This window comes from Panthera tigris, chromosome D4, assembly GCF_018350195.1.
Source record: "Panthera tigris isolate Pti1 chromosome D4, P.tigris_Pti1_mat1.1, whole genome shotgun sequence".
In the NCBI taxonomy this organism is placed as follows: Eukaryota; Metazoa; Chordata; class Mammalia; order Carnivora; family Felidae; genus Panthera; species Panthera tigris.
In genome coordinates, this window is record NC_056672.1 from 53,954,983 (window position 1) to 53,974,462 (window position 19,480).

At 37.9% G+C, this 19,480-nt stretch overlaps 1 pseudogene; it reads left to right on the forward strand.

Annotated features, from left to right (window-relative positions):
• The first annotated feature begins 15,188 nt into the window (after positions 1–15,188).
• On the forward strand, positions 15,189–15,781 carry LOC102960396 (annotated as a pseudogene).
• Positions 15,782–19,480: the final 3,699 nt, after the last annotated feature.

A 19,480-nucleotide genomic window follows, 5' to 3' on the forward strand; every position in this document is an offset into this window, starting at 1 on the left:
GAGATCAAGAGTCAGACACTTAACCGACTGAGCCACCTAGTCACCTAGGTGACCAGTCTGTCACTCTAACAAACTCTCAGTTTTTTTTAAATGCTGCTGGTAAACATTGGCCTAAATACAAGTAAATGTAAGATTATAAAAATTTTCAATTTAGGGCACCTGGGTGTCTCAGTCAGTTAAGTGTCCTACTTCGGCTCAGGTCATGATCTCTCGGTTTGTGAGTTCGAGCCCCACGTCAGGCTCTGTGCTGAGAGCTCAGAGCCTGGAGCCTGCTTCAGATTCTGTGTCTCCCTGTCTCTCGGGCCCTCCCCTGCTCATGCTCTGTCTCTCAATAATAAATAAACGTTAAAAAAATTTTTTTTTAATTTCAACTTGGAATAAAAAAATAAACAATACACAATATGTTAGCATTAGCAAATATATGTTTAAGGATAGTTACTGCAAAATTTCTATAGACCCACCCTTGGGAACCCTAATAATTTATAATTCAAAATTATTTTCTGATTTTGGAACATACACATGGTACATATATTATGTAATTCAAAGAAGCATTTTATGATCAAACAACATTAATATTTCTGCAGCAAAACCTCTGAATATCCACAGTAAGCGGGATAAATACAGACCGTAAATAATTTCAACTAAGTTCTAGTCATGTTTTGACATCAAAGGAATTCTGGTAAGTTTAGGTTTGAATTCCAACATTTTCAACTTCAAGTACTTTTGGGGTTTCAGAATTGCAAAATAAGGGACTATAGACGAATATTAGAAAAAAATCTGGAAACAAATGATCATCAAAGAGTTATCTTCACGTTGTGGTTCTTCTTAACATTTATACTAAGTAATCATTTTTCAGTGGTGATAGAATCAACATTCAAAATATGAATGCCAAAGATATACAATAAAGTGAGATAAACAAGTTTCAAAACAGCACCATTATCCATTTCTGTTGTACAGCAGGATTTCTGGTGACATTTCCTTTTCTTTGAGAAAAATTATTGACGTGCAAGAGTTGAAGGCTACTTAGAGGAGACAATTTTATAGGTTGTCTAGAGTCTATTTTTTGAGCCTTGGCTTCTTCTTCTAATAAATAACATCTTTTTTACCTATAGGGAATAAAACTTATTAAAATGAATCAATATGAACCTGAATGACCAAAAGGGAGTGACAGTGAGGACAAGGAGGGGTCCAGATAGCATCCCCACGAAGGTAGAAAGAGTCAGGTATCAAAGGTAAATGTAAACTTAGGCACACCTAAAATTCCTGCCCATATACAAGGGCTATTGTCTGAGTGAATTAAAGATCTCTGAGTTGAAAAGCACAGGACACTAAAACTCATACCAACAACAAAATTTCACATTCCCTAATAAACAAAAACCCAGCAAATCAAGAAGAGAAACACTAAAATCTCTTTAGAAACAAATCAAAAACATGAAAGTTCATACACAAAAGACTATGTAATTCCTAGATTTTTTTACTCGTCCTTTTCCTCTACGTTCTGTTTTTAATAGTTTCTATGGCTATGTCTTTAAGTTTATATAAGAGACCTATCCGTATTCGCCATATGGTAGTTGCAGGATACAACTACAGCGAGGACTTTAACTTCCAACCAGATGATACAACTAGAGTTACCCTCCCGTGTGAAACAACCAAAAATGGACACAATATCTGAAATCAGGATTTTCAAGACACCAGACACCACAGGTGTGACAAGTAGGAAAGAAACAAAGTGAACCCCTTGGCAGCCGCAGCTTTACCACTTTCGGAAAGCAACAGAGCTGTTGACCAGCAGATAGTCTGAGCCCAGCACATTGAGCCAAGAAACTGGAGATCCAGGTGGCTGAGACTTTCAGGATAGCACCTCAGAAAGAACAGAGCTACACAAGGAGAGAACTCTAGAAAGCTGTAGCGATCTCCCTCTGGTAGTTTCCTTACACGGATTTTAAGAGATTATTGCGGGCACCTATGCGGCTCAATCAGTTTCGTGTCCAAATTTGACTCAACTCATGATCCCACGGTTTGGGTCCGACTCCTGCATTGGGCTCTGTGCTGACAGCTCAGAGCCTGGAGCCTGTTTCAGATTCTGTGCCTCTCTCTCTCTCTCTCTCTCTCTCTCTCTCTCTCTGCCCCTACCTCACTCACATTTCTGTCCGTCTCTCTCAAAAATAAAGAAACTCTCAACAAAAATTAAAAAAAAAAAGTCTTCATTGCTCTGTCAGTAATATGTCACTTTTTCCCTGGCTGTTTCAGATTTTTTTTTTCCTCCTATCCCTGGTTTTGAACAATTTGATTTTGATTTAACGTGGTGTAGTTTTATGTTCCATATGCTTGAGTTTCATTGATATTCTTGGTTCTGTGGGTTTGTAGTTCCATCAGATTTTGAAAATGTTTGATGATCATTTCTCCAAATATTTGTTCTATTTCCCTACACACACCCCTCCTCTGAAGCTTCTATACTTGTATTTTTTTGGCTGCTTGAAGTTGTCCCATGGAATGTTTGTTTGTTTGTTTTTCTTTCCTCTGAATTTCATTTTAGATTGCTTCTACTGCTAGGTCTTTAGGTTCTTCTTTTTTTTTTTTTTCATTTTCAATGTCTGATCTGCCTTGAATCCCTCCTTGTAATATTGTTTCTCACACAGAATTACATTTTTCATCTCTAGAAGTTCACTTTAATTCTTTTGTATATCACCTATTCCTCTTTTTAATTTCTGAACATACTAAAGTGATACGTAACTGTTTTAGTGTCCCTGTCTGTTAATTCTAACATCTGTGTCAGTTCTGGGTCAGTTTCAATTCATTGATTTTTATTATCATATGGATAGTACTCTCTTGCTTATTTGTATATCTGGTAATTTTGGATTGGATACTTGATATGGCGAATTTTTTCCTGTCGGGTGCTAGATAGTTTCTGCATTCTCATAAACATCCTTGAGCTTTTTCTGGGATGTGGTTCAATAACTTGGAAATAATTTGATCCTTTTGGGTCTTCTAAAAAAATTTTTTTTTGGTTACATATAACCAGAGCAGTGGTCAAACTAAAGCTAATTATTCCCCTTTGGTCACACAAATCCTTCTGTGTACATTATCAAATGTCCTGTGAATATAAGGTTTTCCAGACTGACTGATGAAAACATACACTGTTTTTGGTGCTGTATGAATACCAGAAATTGTTTCCTCTAATCTTTTGGAATGATGGTTCTTTTTTGGCCATGGGGAAGTCTCCTCAAATATACCTTAATTTTCTGAAAGGAAAACAAGAATTGATAACCTAGAATTCTTTAAGCAGCAAAAATATCTGTCAGAAAAACAAAGGTGAAATACTTCTTCAAAAATGTAAAAAGCAAAAGAATTCATCAGCAGCACACTCTCATAATAGAAATGTCAAAAGAAGTGCTTCAGGCAGAAGGAAAGTGATTAGGGATGTAAATATAGATCTATACAAAGAAATGAAGAGCCTCAAAGGGCAACTACATGTATAAATACGTAACATTTTTCTCATCTTTAAAATCAACCTGAAATGTAATGGACTTTAAACAAAGACAGTAACAATGCGGTGTAACTTTTTAACCTATATCGAAGTAAAGTATGCAAAAATAGCACAAGGATTGGGTGGGGAGATATGCAAGTTCACTGGGGCAAGGTTCTTCTACTATATGTAAAATGTTATAATATCATCTGAAAGTAGACAGACACAGAGTATATAAACAAAAATCTTCAAGTAGTTGTTTAAAGAACAGAGTTATGACTAGTAAGTTGATAAAGGAGATAGAAATTATAAAAATACTCAACTAATACGCAAGAAGGCATAAAACATGGAAAACGAATATAAGAAGAGATGGGGGAAATAAGAAAAGCTATAGAATATATGTAAAGAAGATCATGTCAATAACACATGCCACCGTTAAAAAGCAGAGATTATCAGATTGATTGCAAAGTAAGGTGCAAATATATGCTGCCTCCATGAAAAGAACTTAAAATACAAGCAACAAATAAGTTAAAGAGTTGAATCATGAAAAAATTATATATACCGTGCCCACATTAACCCAAAGAAAGCTGGAATAAACATATTAGTCTCAAAAAAAGTATTTCAGAGCAATGAATGTTATCAAGATGTTTTAAAAGTTAATTCCATAATGCAAATGGATCACTTTAGCAAGAGGGCCTAACAACCCTGAATGTTTTTGCACTCAATAACAAAGCTGTCAAGTACAAAACAGAACTCCAAGGGAAAGTACTACATTGACAGTTATAGTTAGAGATTTCAATACTGTTCTCTTAATAATCGACACGAAAAATAGGTACAAGTACAGTAAAAATATAGAAACGTTAAGTTATACCATTAGTCAACTTGATCCAATTGGTATTTATATAACATTCATACCAAACAGCAGAATACACTTTACTTCTAGGTGCACAAGAAACATGTAACAAAATATTGACTATACCCTGGACTACAAAATAAATCTCAACAAGTGTTGAAAATATACAAGCCATACATATTATGTTCTCTAACTACAAAAAAAAATTAAGTTAGAAATCAATAATGAAAGCATCTCAGGAAAATCTCCCAATATTTTGAAACTAAGTAACACATTTACAAACACACCTGGGTCGAGGGTAAATCACAAAAAAAAAAAAAAAAAAAAAAAAAGATTTTAAAAATAATCTTGAACTGAATCTTAAAATATCGTAGTATACATGATATCATGTATACATAAATATCATCATAAAAATCATAAATATCATGCTACATAGTACTTATGAGTAAATTTATAGGGGCACCTGGGTGGCTCAGGTGGTTAGGCATCTGACTCTTGATTTCAGCTCATGGGACCATCTTATCGTTTTGTGAGTTTCAGGCTCTGTGCTGACAGTGCAGAGCCTGCTTGGGATTCTCTCTCTCTCTCCCTCTCTCTCTGCCCCTCTACCACTCATGCTGTGTCTCTCTCAAAATAAGTAAACTTAAAAAAAATTTTTAAAAAAGAGTAAACTTATAGCACTGGACCCTTTAATTAGAAAAAAAAAAATTTCTTAAGTTAATGGTATCAGTTTCTACCTTAAGAAACTAGGAAGACAGGAGAAAATTAAACCCAAAGTAATTAGAAGAAAAAGAAACACTAAAAATTAAGACAGAATGAGTGAAATGGAAAATAGAAAATATCAATGAAATGAAAAAAACATTGAATTATTGTTGATAAATGCACTAATATGAACGAATCTCAAAATAATTATGCTGAGTAAAAAAACTGGCCTAAACAAACTAAAGAAGAGAGCAAATTCCATGATTCCATTTACACAGTTTTATGGGAAATGAAAAACAATCCTAGTGACAGAAAGCAGATCCGTGGTTAGCTGGTGGGGAGAGGGTGGGCAATGAAAGACAGGGAGGGAAGAGAGGGAAGGATTACACAGAAGCATGAGAAAACCTTTAGGGGTGGTGGATATGTTCATTATTTTGATCCCAGGAATGGTTTAATGTTCATATATATATGTCACAACCCGTCACACTGTACACTTTAAATATGTTCAGTTTAGGGGATATCAGTTATTTTTCAATAAGGCTGTTACCAAAATACTACACTGAAAAATCAAATGACAAATGACATGTGCACAAAACTATTCCACATAAGGTATAAAAGCAATAAATTCAATGCAGCCTAATGTTAGAAACAAGAGACTTGTTATATTATGCTCATCTAAGAGAGAAAGCAAAATATCTTTATGCATGGCTATGAAACAATCCTCAATATATTGTTATGAACACAGACACCCCATAAACACACATCCCTCAAGACTAAAAACAAAAAAATGGGGTGCCTGAGTGGCTCAGTTGGTGGAGCATCTGACTTCGGCTCAGGTCATGATCTTGCAATTCTTGGGTTTGAGCCTTGCATTGGGCTCTTTGCTATCAGCAGAGCCGGATTTGGATTCTCTGTTCCCCCTGATCTCTGCCCCTACACTGCTTGTGTGCACACGCTCGCTTGCTCATTCTCTCTCAAAAATAAACAGAAAAAGAATAAAAACAAAATGCAGCTTATATTTTAACTGGTATAAAAAGCAAGGATAGACTTTGTACTTTGCACACCTGAAACAAATCTAATATTGTGTGTTAACTATACTTCAATTTATTTTTTTCTTATTTTATGTTTTATTTTATTAGGTTTTTTTAATATATGAAGTTTATTGTCAAATTTGTTTCCATAAAACACCCAGTGCTCATCCCAAAAGATGCCCTCTTCAATACCCATCACCTACCCTCTCCTCCCTCCCACCCCCATCAACCCTCAGTTTGTTCTCAGTTTTTATTTATTTTTTATTTTTTTTCAATATATGAAATTTATTGTCAAATTTGTTTCCATACAACATCCAGTGCTCATCCCAAAAGGTGCCCTCCTCAATACCCATCACCCACCCTCCCCTCCGTCCCACCCCCCATCAACACTCAGTTTGTTCTCAGTTTTAAGAGTCTCTTACGCTTTGGCTCTCTCCCACTCTAACCTTTTTTTTTTATACTTCAATTTAAAAAAAGGGGGGGATAGCCAAGAAACATTTGCCATATCTGTAAAGTATACATGAGAAAGTAAAAATATTAGCATTAGCAAGGTGACATGTGTGGCCAAAAGATGAGAATGAGGGCAAATTGTTTCTTATATATTATCTTGATCTTTTCTCTCTTTGAAACATACAAATGTCTGACCTATACAAACATCTTTCTAGGAGCCCTGGGAATGTATTATGCTGATTAATAATTAGTCAAGCTCTGGATTGAGATAGCTTGTACTGTGTGACTTGGGGCAACTTATTTAGACTTGGTCTCCCATTTCCTCACAAATGTAACACAGATAATGATAGTGTCTCTTTACAGGATCCTTATGAATGAGCACTTAGAACCAGCGCCCATGGTAAACATGCAGTGTATTTTAGATGTTATTTGCAGAGGTTTAGTTAAACATGGCTGGTTCAGAGCGCTGCCTGATTTGGATTTGGTTAACATTCCTAAGTTGCCAAGTAACTCCAAACACGTGCAGATTGGTTCATTTTATTCCATCCTTTTTGCTCACCCTGGACCAACTCAACAAGTCTACAAAGGGAGTTCAATGTGGAGAGGAGCACAGCAATTGTTTCAGATACAATGTGTTTCAGATAGTGCTGCAAGAGGAGGTGAGGGTCCTTGGAAGCAAACTGTTATCCTCCTCATTCTAAAGAACCACACAATATGTTACCATTATTGATTTTGCAACCTATTTTGAAGTCACACATAAGCCCCAACAGCTTACTCAATACTCTGAAAAGTAAGTATTCACATATATGAATAATTATATATAGACATTATACAACACACACACACACACACACACACACACACACCCCAAGGAGGAAAAAAAGCTCTGAGTTTAAGCGATTCATCCATGGCCATGCAGCTCATTTAATAGGAGCTGGGAATCGAACCTTTGCATGGAAATAATGTTGCAGTATCTCATAGCATATAACCTCTAGCTATTTATGTCCTCTTCTCTTTCCAAATATTTAACATACAGTTTAAGAGTACAAATCCATTTTATCATTCCTAAGAGGAGTGAGCAGACCTGGTACATGAAATCAAACAAAAAAAAACAAAAACTGAGGGGTCTGGAGAGTAGACCAAATTTATAGAGCAAATTACTCTTGAGAGATGGATCAGGATCCCAGGTTTCCTGACAACATTTTTTCTTTCTTTAGAACCATATTATCTTCTATTTCCTCCTCTTGACTCGAAATAGGCCAAGTAGAATAAACCACAGAATCTCAGAAAAACTTGAGTTCTTGCACTGCCCCCTTCTGAAGTACCCGTGACACATTTCCTAGCTGAGTAGTGATGCACTGATCTTTCCAACACTATAAAGCAAGAGTTTTATGACAAGAAAGGCAGAAGAAAGAGGAGAAGGGGGTGAAGAGATTTAAAACAATGTCACACATCACATACAGTTCTATTATATTGTATGTTATTTTGTGTACAGTGCAATGCATTACGATGCTAAATTGTCAATGAGAGAAGCATATACATCAAGTTTCATGGATCTAGGTCATCATTTGGTTAATTTTGATTCCTGTGTTGTAGGCTGCAAGGATTTATTGTGGAAACAGATGAGGGTAAATTTTGTCTTTTCAAAGGGCTGTGGCTAAAAGGTTCTCATTCAGTACTCACAATAATCTGGAACCAGGGGGAGCAAGGTGTTTATCAAATGTCTCTGACAATAGTCTGAATGCTGGTATACTCCTAATATTGCAGTGTTTTGTTTTTGTTTGTTTTTTAAGTAGGGAATACTAGATCAATTCACATGTTCTCTAAAAAAAAAGGGAAAATTGCTAAATCTTATCTATATTGAGTCTGTTAAGTCTCAGAGACCATGCTAACTTTGCATGCGTTATTTCATTTAATCTAAACAACACAGTGAGATTGATATTATTTTCATCCTCATTTAATGATGAAGCTACCAGGCACAGAACAGTACAACAACTTTCCCAAGGTCGCACAGCTAGTATGTGGGCACATCTATGAACTGAACCAGAGTATCCTGATTTTCCAGTACCCTGCTCTTCCTCCTTGTCTAAGAAGCAGAAGTTAGTGTCCTTGTCCTGAACAATGACTATTTGTACCTGACAGACACTAGGGGCTGTGAGATTTACCAGGATCTCATTTGAACCCATGGCTGTGATGAACCTTGCTTACCTCAACTTTTAGTTTCAGATTTCTGTGCTAGTTATTTATTGGCCTTACTTCCTATATTTCCCCTGTTGGGGGGTAGTTTTGGGGGGTTTTTTGTTTATTTGTTTGTTTTTCTATTTCTCATTCACGCTTGGCTGGTGCTATCTTGCTATATTTTATGTACTCCTGGCTAGTGGCTTATATTCCTTCTGTAGTAAACAAATACATACCCAAGCAGTCATCTCAGAAAGAGGATGGTGACTAGTGACATATGAATTATAAACCTGCAATGAGCAAGTAATTACTTCATTATGTTTCCATCATTCCCTTTAATTAAAAATTCACTCTGTAGTTAAAGATGCCTGCAAAACTATCACCAATTTCTCATAAATTAAGGATTTAAAATCCCTGAACTTTGAGCAAAGACTCCATACCAATAACAATAAATCCACCACTTAGCAAAGCCAACGAAGCTGCCAGAATCAACCCAGAAAAAGCAAAATACCCCCAGAAAAATTTCTGACCGATTCGTCATATAATGAATAGTTTTGCATTGTTAATTTGGTTCGCAAAAGGTGGATTCAAATGGCCTTCTACACCTCATTTCCTATCTCATAATAGATCTCTACTTCATATGCAGAGTAAAACGTAGTTTCCTTTCCCTCCTCTTTAACCAAATAAATAAACCATGGATCTGGAGTTTAGGTTCTAAAAGGGCCTTATAGATAATGCAGTGTTATCCCTGTATTTTACTAAAGAGGAGAATGAGGCACAGGATGGTTAAATAGTTGTGTAATATCACAATGCTCATTAGTCTCAATACCTAGACTCGAACCCAGATCCCAAAACTTTAATGTTTTGATATTTCTAGTCAAACAACACTGCCTATTTCCCAGAAAAAAAATGTTTTGACTCTTATGGCTATTGTGATATTTTACTAACTATGAATTAACTCTACAGCGTTTAGCAAGCTTGTTAATTTAATCAGTAGGTCTACGTTTTCAAAACTTTATTTCTAAAAGAGAAAGAACAAGAAAATGTCTTGTACCTGTTGGAAATTCCACCTACCATGAAAGAGTTGAGAATCAATGTGCACTACAAAAAGGCACAGAAGTACTCAGCCACTCAGCAGTTGGCACTGCCCATCACATCATGGCCACCCTACTCTCTTAAGGTTTCCAGCTCAGCAAAACAAGCTCTGTGTGACAGCAGGAAGAATGTGGTGGCTGGTTTTGTCCACATGAAAACAATTGTTTTGTTTTTGTGCTCCCTCCTCACCCCACCCAACAGCAAGTACTTATGTTGAAGCCCTAATCCCCACTGTCATGGTACATGAAGGTGGGGCCTTTGGGTGGTAACTAGTTCATAAAGGTGGATATTAGGGTCCATATAAGAAATGTAAGAGAAATGATCTCTCTCTCTGCTATGTGAGAATACATCAACAAGGTGGCCATCTGCAAACCAACAAGGGCCTTCACCAGTCACTGACCGTGCTGATACCTTGACCTTGGACTTCCAGCCTCCAGCACTAGGATATGTTTGCTGCTTAAGCCACCAAGTCCATGGTGTTCGGATATAGTGACTTAAACTAAAACATTTTTAAAAATTCATTTATTTATTAAAGGGAATGGGTTTAAAGAGGTTCTATATGACTGGTATATCGAATTAATAATAATCATTCGAAGACTTCCAGGAGGAAATCTTGTTGAGAGAGATTTTTTTTTCCTGTGAATCAACAGGGCTGACAAATTAGGAAAAGGGTAAAAGATAGAAAAGATGTGAGTGTCTAGGTTGATGGAAGTTTGTTTGTTGTAGTGAACACTTAATTTTTATGTATATTTTCTCAATCAACAGAAAGGACATTAAGAATTAGGTTTCTCAAATACCATTCTTTAAAGGTCAAGAGAATATTTTTAAATTTACAATTCGATGGGGAGAAAATATCAAGTTATAACAAGAAGGATTTGCTGATATCCTTCTGAAGTAGCTGAGTTGGCTGTGGAGCTTGAATAAAATAGAACACAGTCACTCAGTACAACATAATGCCTGTGCCTTTCCTTGATGTCCAGGATGCCCATGGTGATTTAGAAAAGAAAAAAAAACCTATAGAATGCCTTCAGGATTAAATAGTTGATTTCCTGGTCCAGAGAGACCAGATGTTCCTAATTAACCATAACTTAAAAACTTTGAATCTCAGAAGACAATAAGCATACAACGAGGATTTATAAATAAAAGGTCAGCTCTATGTAGAGCTTAATGAGAGAAAGTACATTAAGTCTAGCTGCTACTATTATTTCAGTGCAACCTGCTTTGTCCATGTTTTAAACAAATGCACAGACATCTGTAGCTCGCTGAGGGGTGACAAAGTGAACGGAGAAAATGGAGCTGTCAGAGTCACCTATGATTTGTGTCTCTCAAACCTAAGTATAAAGAGCAGTCCTCTATATTTAAGTGTGAGAGTGAGGAATGAGAAGCCTTGGTTTGATTTATTTTACTTAACTGACCCACACTGGACATGGAGGTCGTTTCTGGTGTTTTGCTTATAAGTAATCTTATAAAATGTATATCTTTAAATAACATGTCATTTCCCTGTGAAAAGTAACTGTGACTTACCCTACTGTTCATTCCATCTGTCACTCCATAAAATCAAAACACAAAAGGTATAATAATCCTACTTTTGACCAAGTAGAGTAGCAGGGGTTGGAGTTACCCTATCACATAAAAATGCTAAGTAGACTGGGGCACCTGGGTGGCTCAGTCGGGTGAGTGTCCGACTTTTGGCTCAGGTCATGATCTCACTGTTCATGGGTTCAAGCCCCGTGTCGGGCTCTGCCGAGAGCTCAGAGCCTGGAGCCTGCTCCCAATTCAGGGTCTCCCTCTCTCTCTCTCTCTCTCTCTCTCTGCCCTCTCCCACTCATGCTGTCTCTCTCTGTCTCTCAAAAATAAACATTAAAAAAATACTAAGTAGACAAAATATATGAAATAAATAGTAAGGATGTTGGACATTAAGCAGCAGATGACAGTGATATCTGAGAAAGGGGAAGTGAAATGAGCCCTGTGGCTGCCATAGCTTCCTGAATGGAGCGAGTTTCTAGACCACGTGGTGCAAGAGAAGGAACCCCAGAGGAGCCCAGCAGTTTCATTGAGGGAGGGAGATAGAGTTGGGAGCTCAGGGAGGCCAACACGACTAGAATATAGGATTCTAGAGAGCTAGAGAGGAGAATACCACACAGAAAGAGGGCTGTGTGTGTGTGTGTGTGTGTGTGTGTAATGCAAAAAAGTTAAGATGTGTAACATTTGTATTTTAATTAAAAAATCATAATGCAAAGAAGCAGGAAAAGACAACCATTAAGGGTGGGGTGGGGGTAAATTATTAGAAATGGTTACAAAAATGATGCAGATGAGAGAATTATTAGACAAGGACACTTTTTAAGTTGTGGTCACTTTACTACATATATACAAAAAGTGGAGAGAAAATGGACACTGTTAGAAACATGGAAGATATGAAGTGCCTGGGTGGCTCAGTCAGTGAGCATCCAACTCTTTTGGCTCAGATCATGATCCCAGGGTGGTAGGATCCAGCCCCACATCAGACTCTGCACAAGCGTGGAGCCTGCTAATATCCTCTGTCTCTCTCTCTCTCTTTCTCTATCTCCCTTCCTCCCTCTGCCCCTCTCTCCCACTCACACTCTCTCTAAAGAGAGAGAGAGAGAGAGAGAGAGAGAGAGAGAGAGAGAGAGAAAGAAAGAAAGAAAGAAAGAAAGAAAGAAAGAAAGAAAGAAAGAAAGAAAGAAAGAAAGAAAGGAAGAAAGAAGATTTAATAGACACAACCCAAACTTTAGGAGATGAAAAATAATGTCTGATATAAAAATATACACTGGGTGGGTTTAATGGCATATTAGAAACTATAGATAAAGGGTTAGTGAAATTAACAATAAAAGAATATAAAATGTAAAATGAGAAAAAGAGTGGGGACAATGCACAGAGTTATGTTATAGAAAAGCTTCAAGCATCCTAATATGTGTACAGTTGTAGTTCCAAGAAGACAAGGGGACAATTAAAAAACAAAAACTTGAAGTGTCCAATTTTTACAAGCTTAATGAAAACTATAAACCTACAGATACAAGAAGGTTAAAAAAAAAAGGCCAAAGCAAAAGAAAACTACACAAATGCACATGATAAATAAATTTCTTAATACCTATAACAAAGAGAAAATCTTAAAAAAGAGAGAAGCCAAATTATACTCAGGGAGAAACACAGGTAGAAATGAGAGTTTATTTACAGGAAGTAAGACAGTATGGTACTTGTGGGAGGCCGGACCCCGGTGCCAGGCTGAGACCGGGTGGAGCAATGGCTCCCTGTTGACTCAGCCAACCCGGTGCTTCCCCCTCCCATTCCCCCACTTGCAAAGGCATATGAAAGCCTTCTCAAGGCTGAGAAACCTAATTCCTGAAGCTTGTGGTCTGTGGGTGTTGGCAGTAATGTTACCCCCCTTTTTCTACCCCGGGTCAAATAGAAACAAACATGGGAACTGTGTTTTGCTAGCAATCTATCAACAAGGTCTTGTTGTGACCCGTTTAGAAAGTTCATAAGGTACACAGAACTAAATGTTTTGGCTGGCAGCGATCATGTGAAACCTGTTTATTCTTAGAATGACCTGATCCATAAGAGTCTTGATATAAAAGATTGTGTACAGCAACAATAAAGCCGTCACTTGGGCCATCAGCCCAGGGGACCCTCCTGTTCCCAAACTGGCTTCTCTTCTCTTTTTTTTTCTTACATTCCCCTACCCTCAGGACCCTGATCTCGGTGTTTGTTGCGCCGGTCGCAACAGGTACTGGCCTAAAGACAGATACACAGACCAATAGAATAGAACAGAGAGCCCAGAAATAAACCCGTGCATACATAGGCAACTCATCTTTCACAAAGTGCCAAGAATACACAATGGGCAAAGGACAGTCTTTCCAGCAAGTGGTGTTAGGAAAACTAGATATAAAACCAGATAGGCAAAAGAATGCAATTGGATCCTTGTTTTACACGCTACACAAAAAAAACAACGCCAAATGGATTAAAGACTTAAACATAAGACCTGAAAGTGTAATACTTACGTGAAAACATAGGGGGAAAGTTTTAGGACACTGGTCTAGGCAGTCATTTCTTGAATATGACATGAAAAGAATAGGCAACAAAAGCAAAAATAGACAAGTGGGAGGGTCCCAAACTAAAAAGCTTCTGCACAGTAAAGCCAAGAATCTACGGAGTGAAAGGCCAACCTATGGGATGGGAGGTAAGGATGTTGATGTATTCTCTCACTGACACTTACCCTCACGCCTGGCAAGGGAGTCTCCTTTGGGGCCTTCCTGGTCAGGGCATAATTGGGGATGAGCAAGCAGATGACAGAGTCTACGCTCCCTTTCCCCAGAACCTTCAGATTCCTCCTTCTGTGGTTCTTCTGTGGTCTACCAAGGAAGTTCCGGCTCTTCCACCACATGGACTGAGGCTGCTTCCAAGTCCAGGCTTCATTATTATTCAGACTAGCTGATGTCGCCAAAGCTCCCGGATGCTCTGGGCAGCACACCAGGTCCCATTACTTCTAGTACCGTAGAAGGAGCCACGGGGTGAAAACTCTCAGCATGGGGACCCGTTGCTGGTGATGAGGCACCTCCCAGGGATAGGAGGCAGCCCCTGCGATTGCACTTTTAATGTTGTGTGGCTGCTTTTACCATGATCACGCTCAGGTATCTCCGCATCATCTTATCTGCGTAAGATGAAGTAACTTTTAAATCTCCGGCAGGATTCTTTGTGGCTTCTCCTCTTCATCCTGACAAATACCAAATCCCTTAGTAATAAGTAATATGACTCTGAAGATATCAATTATTTATTATTTTCACTGATCTTTTCACTAAATCTAGGTTTCTTAGTAAATTCCAGGCTTTTCTGCGTTGCGTCCATTTTTATGGCAAGGTCTACAAGAACATACTAACGTATTCACTTATCTCAGTGCATTTCTTTGCCTTACATTTTTTTTCTTCTAATACATGTGTAAGGGGGTTAGGCCTTTAAGAATCTTTTTGTCTTTCTAAGGTAACTTGCTTGGAAGACATTTTCACTTAATAATGAAGGGAAAATGAAAGCAAGGATGCAAATGTGTTTAAACATCGCACAAACAAGATATAGTTCTCTAGAAGAAAAAGCTAAGGTAGGGCAGTGTATTCTATACTCCCTCACCAAGACTGAAAAACATCTTAAATGCTTTTTCTAGCTTGGCTTCTGGCTTCGTTTTAGGTTTTCTTATTCTGGTAGCGAAGCAATTTTGTACGTCCTCATTTTGAAGACTTAGAGAATTTCAGTGTGGTCCTCACAGAAAAGAGCATCTCAGATTTAGCTCAGTACTGCCTCATCCAGGCCAATGACACAGCAGTCAACAGAGTCCAGAAGACAATAATTGCATTGCTAAAACCTGTGGGCCCAGACAGTGCCAGAGCTGAGAGAAGATGTCGGGATGGGAGCAGCCATGTTGAAAGTCAAGAAAATTGTCAATGAGTACCTTAAACTCATCACTGAATGCAAAGACCCCAAGGTCTAAACCATTCTTCTCCATGGGGCCAGCAAAGAGATCCTCTCAGAAGTGGAATGCACCCTCCAGGATGCCATGTTATTGTGCCACAGTGTCTTCCTGGACCCCTAGCTACCTCTGAAATGGCTATGGCCCATACTTTGACAGAAAAGTCCAAAGCCATGACTGAGGTGGAACAATGCCCATACAGGACAGATGCCCAAACCTTAGAGGGCATCCCTTGTATACTTATCCAGAACTGGAGGGCTAGCACCATTCTCTGCTTACCTCTCCCTGCAGCCAAGCACATCTATGACAACCATGACACCTGGAAAATAAATGGTGAGAAAGGTACCTTGGTTGTCATGAAAGAATTGGGCATGTGGGAACCATCGGCTGTCAACCAGCAAACACACACGACAACAATGAAGACAGCAGTTCGGCTACTGCAGGTTGATGACATCATCTGAGGCCACAAAAAGAAGGGTGATGACCAGAGCCAGCAAGGCAGGGCTCCCAGTGCTGCCCAAGAAGAGTGAGTGGCAGGAAAGGTGATCTCAACACACAGAGCCAGCAGAGGGTCTCTCTTCCTTGAGCCAGACTGCCAGGGACATTTTGAACGTCTTTGTTTGGAAGGGATCAGGTTGAAGGGCAGCCCTAGCCCCTTTCTGTCCCAAGTCAGTCTGCAAAGGGAGCTGACATGCAATTCTTTCTTGTAAGTTTTCCATTTAGTTTGCTTCCAATGATTACATCTAAGTCATTCGGGAAAAAAAAAAGCTAATATAATTAGACTGTTAACAACATGCAGACAGAACGTAGAACTCAGTGAACTAAGTCTGGGGTGGGTTAAGAAGAACGTTGTAGCATTTATTTAGCACCGTCCAAATAACAGTGGAGTTGGAAAACAAGAGGATTCTGATCCTTAAATACCTGAGGTCTGCTGTGAGACAGGAAAAAAAAAAGCCCATCAAGGTTTTTCTTTTTCTTATGAACCATGGAAGAAGCCCCTTGAAAACTCTTCTGATTTTCTACTCACTACAATCTTCTAATCACCAAGCCCTCACACCAGCAATGTCCTGCAAACCTCCCAGAGAACTGCCGTCTCGCTAGGTTCTTGTTAGAATTACACAAGGAGACAGTAAAGAAAACACACCCTCCCCAGTTCCTGGCACTCACTGCTATAAGCAGGAATACCTTAATCCAAAGACTGGTATTTAACCTGGCAACAAGACAACTGAATTTTATCCCAAATAAAGTAAAAAGGCGGCACAAGTGGAATCTTATCTGGCTTTATAATTCTTCCCTTTGAAGTGAAATAGAAGTTTGGAAGACCTTTACTTCTTTTGTCTTGTTGGGGATACAGAAGGAGCTGAAACACCAATCGGCCTTTAAATCTTGGCACTGAGAGAGCAATGCCACTTTGGGAACTATGATTATATGAACAACCAAAGATTCCCATTTTTCAGAACTGAGAGAGCAATGCCACTTTGGGAACTATGATTATATGAACAACCAAAGATTCCCATTTTTCAGAACTGAGAGAGCAATGCCACTTTGGGAACTATGATTATATGAACAACCAAAGATTCCCATTTTTCAGAATCTATGCAACAGTCATTACCCTACTAAACAGACTCCCCCCACCACAATCTCCTCCCCTAAGGAACTGATTCCTTCATGTAAGCTCATGTAGATCCTTCAGATTTGGAGAAAATACGTCCTTTTGCTGGTCCTAGTAAATAAATTAAATTAGTCTAAGTGCAGTCCCCTTTTCTGTGTATTTTCCCAGCCTCTTTTGCTAGGATGTATATCTGAAAATATAAGTATTTTCAGATACAAAATGACATAAGAAGTCCTGCAGGGGAAATCTGGAGAGAGATTATCTTTACAGATAAATATGCATAACTTTCAGAAAAGAAAGGCATTTTCCCTAGATCTGTCTTTTTTGCTTAAGATGTAGGGATGAAAATGTGATGCCTGGAGCTGTGACAATCATGTTGTCACAGTGAGGCAATACAGTCCAAGGATGAAAAGCCAACACTCTGAGCACTATAAAACAGAACTGTTGAGATCCTGCATCCTTGACATTGTTGCACCTCTGAAATAAATCTGGACATACCTACCTTTAGTCTTTTTTTACTATATTAAATATCTTCGTAATTTGAGACATTTGGTGGGTTTGTAGCTATTCACAGCCAAATCAATCCCTACATACTCAACTTCAAGCAGAGAGCTGGAAGAAATGTAGATGACAGTCAAATATTATTTGATAAAAGTATATGAAATCTTCTTCTCTCACTATGTATGTATTTAAATTTGTTACATTTCATTTTTTTAGTGTTTTATTTATTTTTGAGGGGGGTGGGTAGGGGAGGGAGAAGGAGAGGGAGGCAGGCACAGAATCCAAAGCAGGCTCCAGGTTCTGAGCTGTCAGCACAGAGCCCAACACGGAGTTCAAACTCATGAACGCTGAGATCATGACCTCAGCTAAAGTCAGATTTTTAACCAACTGAACCACCCAGGCACCCCTGTTCCATTTCATTTTAAATATGATAAATTGTGTTTTTAGCCAAAGAAGAGTAGCATTCCAAAGACTGGCAACTCCCAGAATATATAGGGAGGTTTTAGATTTAAACTCACTGGGAATGCTTATACTCTTCACAGACATAGTTTCATTAACACAAAGATCTGACCCTGACCACCATAAATGGATATTTTATTCTCAGGTTCCTGAATCTAAGTCCCTGTCATGCTGTATGTCAGTGAAAAAGAGAAAGGTAATCTTAGTGTAGAGATCTTCATAAATCCATGTGGTTAATTTTTTGAACTGTCATTTTGTTTGTTCCAAACCCCACTTTGGTTCTACTTTTCAACTCTCCCAGCTAGAAAGTAATTCACTAGCATAGTAGTATTGGCTAGAAATGTAGATTAGGTTTATTTTTTAAATAAGTACCTATTTTTGGTTAGCCAAATAATTGAATCTTTCACATAGTTAAAAAGTCAAGTAATACAAATAAAGTTGAAGTGCTTGCTGCTGTTCTCTCTAGGGGTGACTTCTGTCGAATGTTTGTGATTCTCCCAGATCCTTTCTATTGATTTGTTTATAAAGCTTTATCTAATGTGTGTGTGTGTGTGTGTGTGTGTGTGTGTGTGTGTGTGTGTGGTTGTACACTTGTTTATATACATAGAATTCATAGTTTTGTGTTTTCTATTTGCATAAAGAATTTACACTATACACATCATTCTTTTTTCCACCCTATGTGTCTCTTTGATTATTGCATAGAATTTTATACAGTGTGCATATACTACAGTTTAACACCTATTATTCGTTATGTAGGGGGTTTCTGATACTTCACTTTATAAAGAATACTGCAATGAACATCTTTCTATATGCATCAGTATAAGTGAATCTCAGGAGAGATGGGGAAGTAGAATGCTTGAGCATACACAGTTTACACTTTAATAGAGTTTGCCCAAATGATACTCAAAATTTTATGTCCACATGGAAAGTTCACAAAAGTACCTACTGCTCAATCACTTGATATTATAGGATCTTTGAACTTCTGATAATCTGATCTATGAAAGTGGGCATCTGAGAGTTGTTTTAATTCAGTTTTCAGAATGTGGACAAGGTTAAGCATCTCTTCATAAGTTTACAGGCCATTTTATTTCCTCTTCAGAGAATAACTTCTTATGTGTTTATTTTTTTACTGAGTTTTTAAATCTTTTACTTATCTTTAGAGGCTCTTTATGTACTCTGAATACTAACCTTTATCTTTAACAAACAATTATTTTTATCCAAAATATTTTATCCAAGTAGTCTTCATTTTTATAGTGACTTTTTGGCGTAAAGAATACAATTTGGATGGGGTGCCTGGGTGATTCAGTTGGTTAAGTATCTGACTTCGCCTCAGGTCATGATCTCATAGCTTGTGAGTTTGAGCCCCACGTTGGGCTCTGTGCTGACAGCTCAGAGCCTGGAGCCTGCTTCAGATTCTATGTCCCTCTCTCGCTCTGCCCCTCACCTCCTCATGCTAAGAATAAATAAAACATTTAAAAAAAGTCTTTTTAAAGAATACAATTTGGCATAGTCAATTTTTCAGTGTCTTTATTACCTTTGCTTTTGTTTTAGTTTATGCATGCTCTCCATAACCCACATATATATTATATACTTTATATTTATGTACTTATATAATAAGTATTAACCCATTTTACTATATATTTCATATTATATAAAA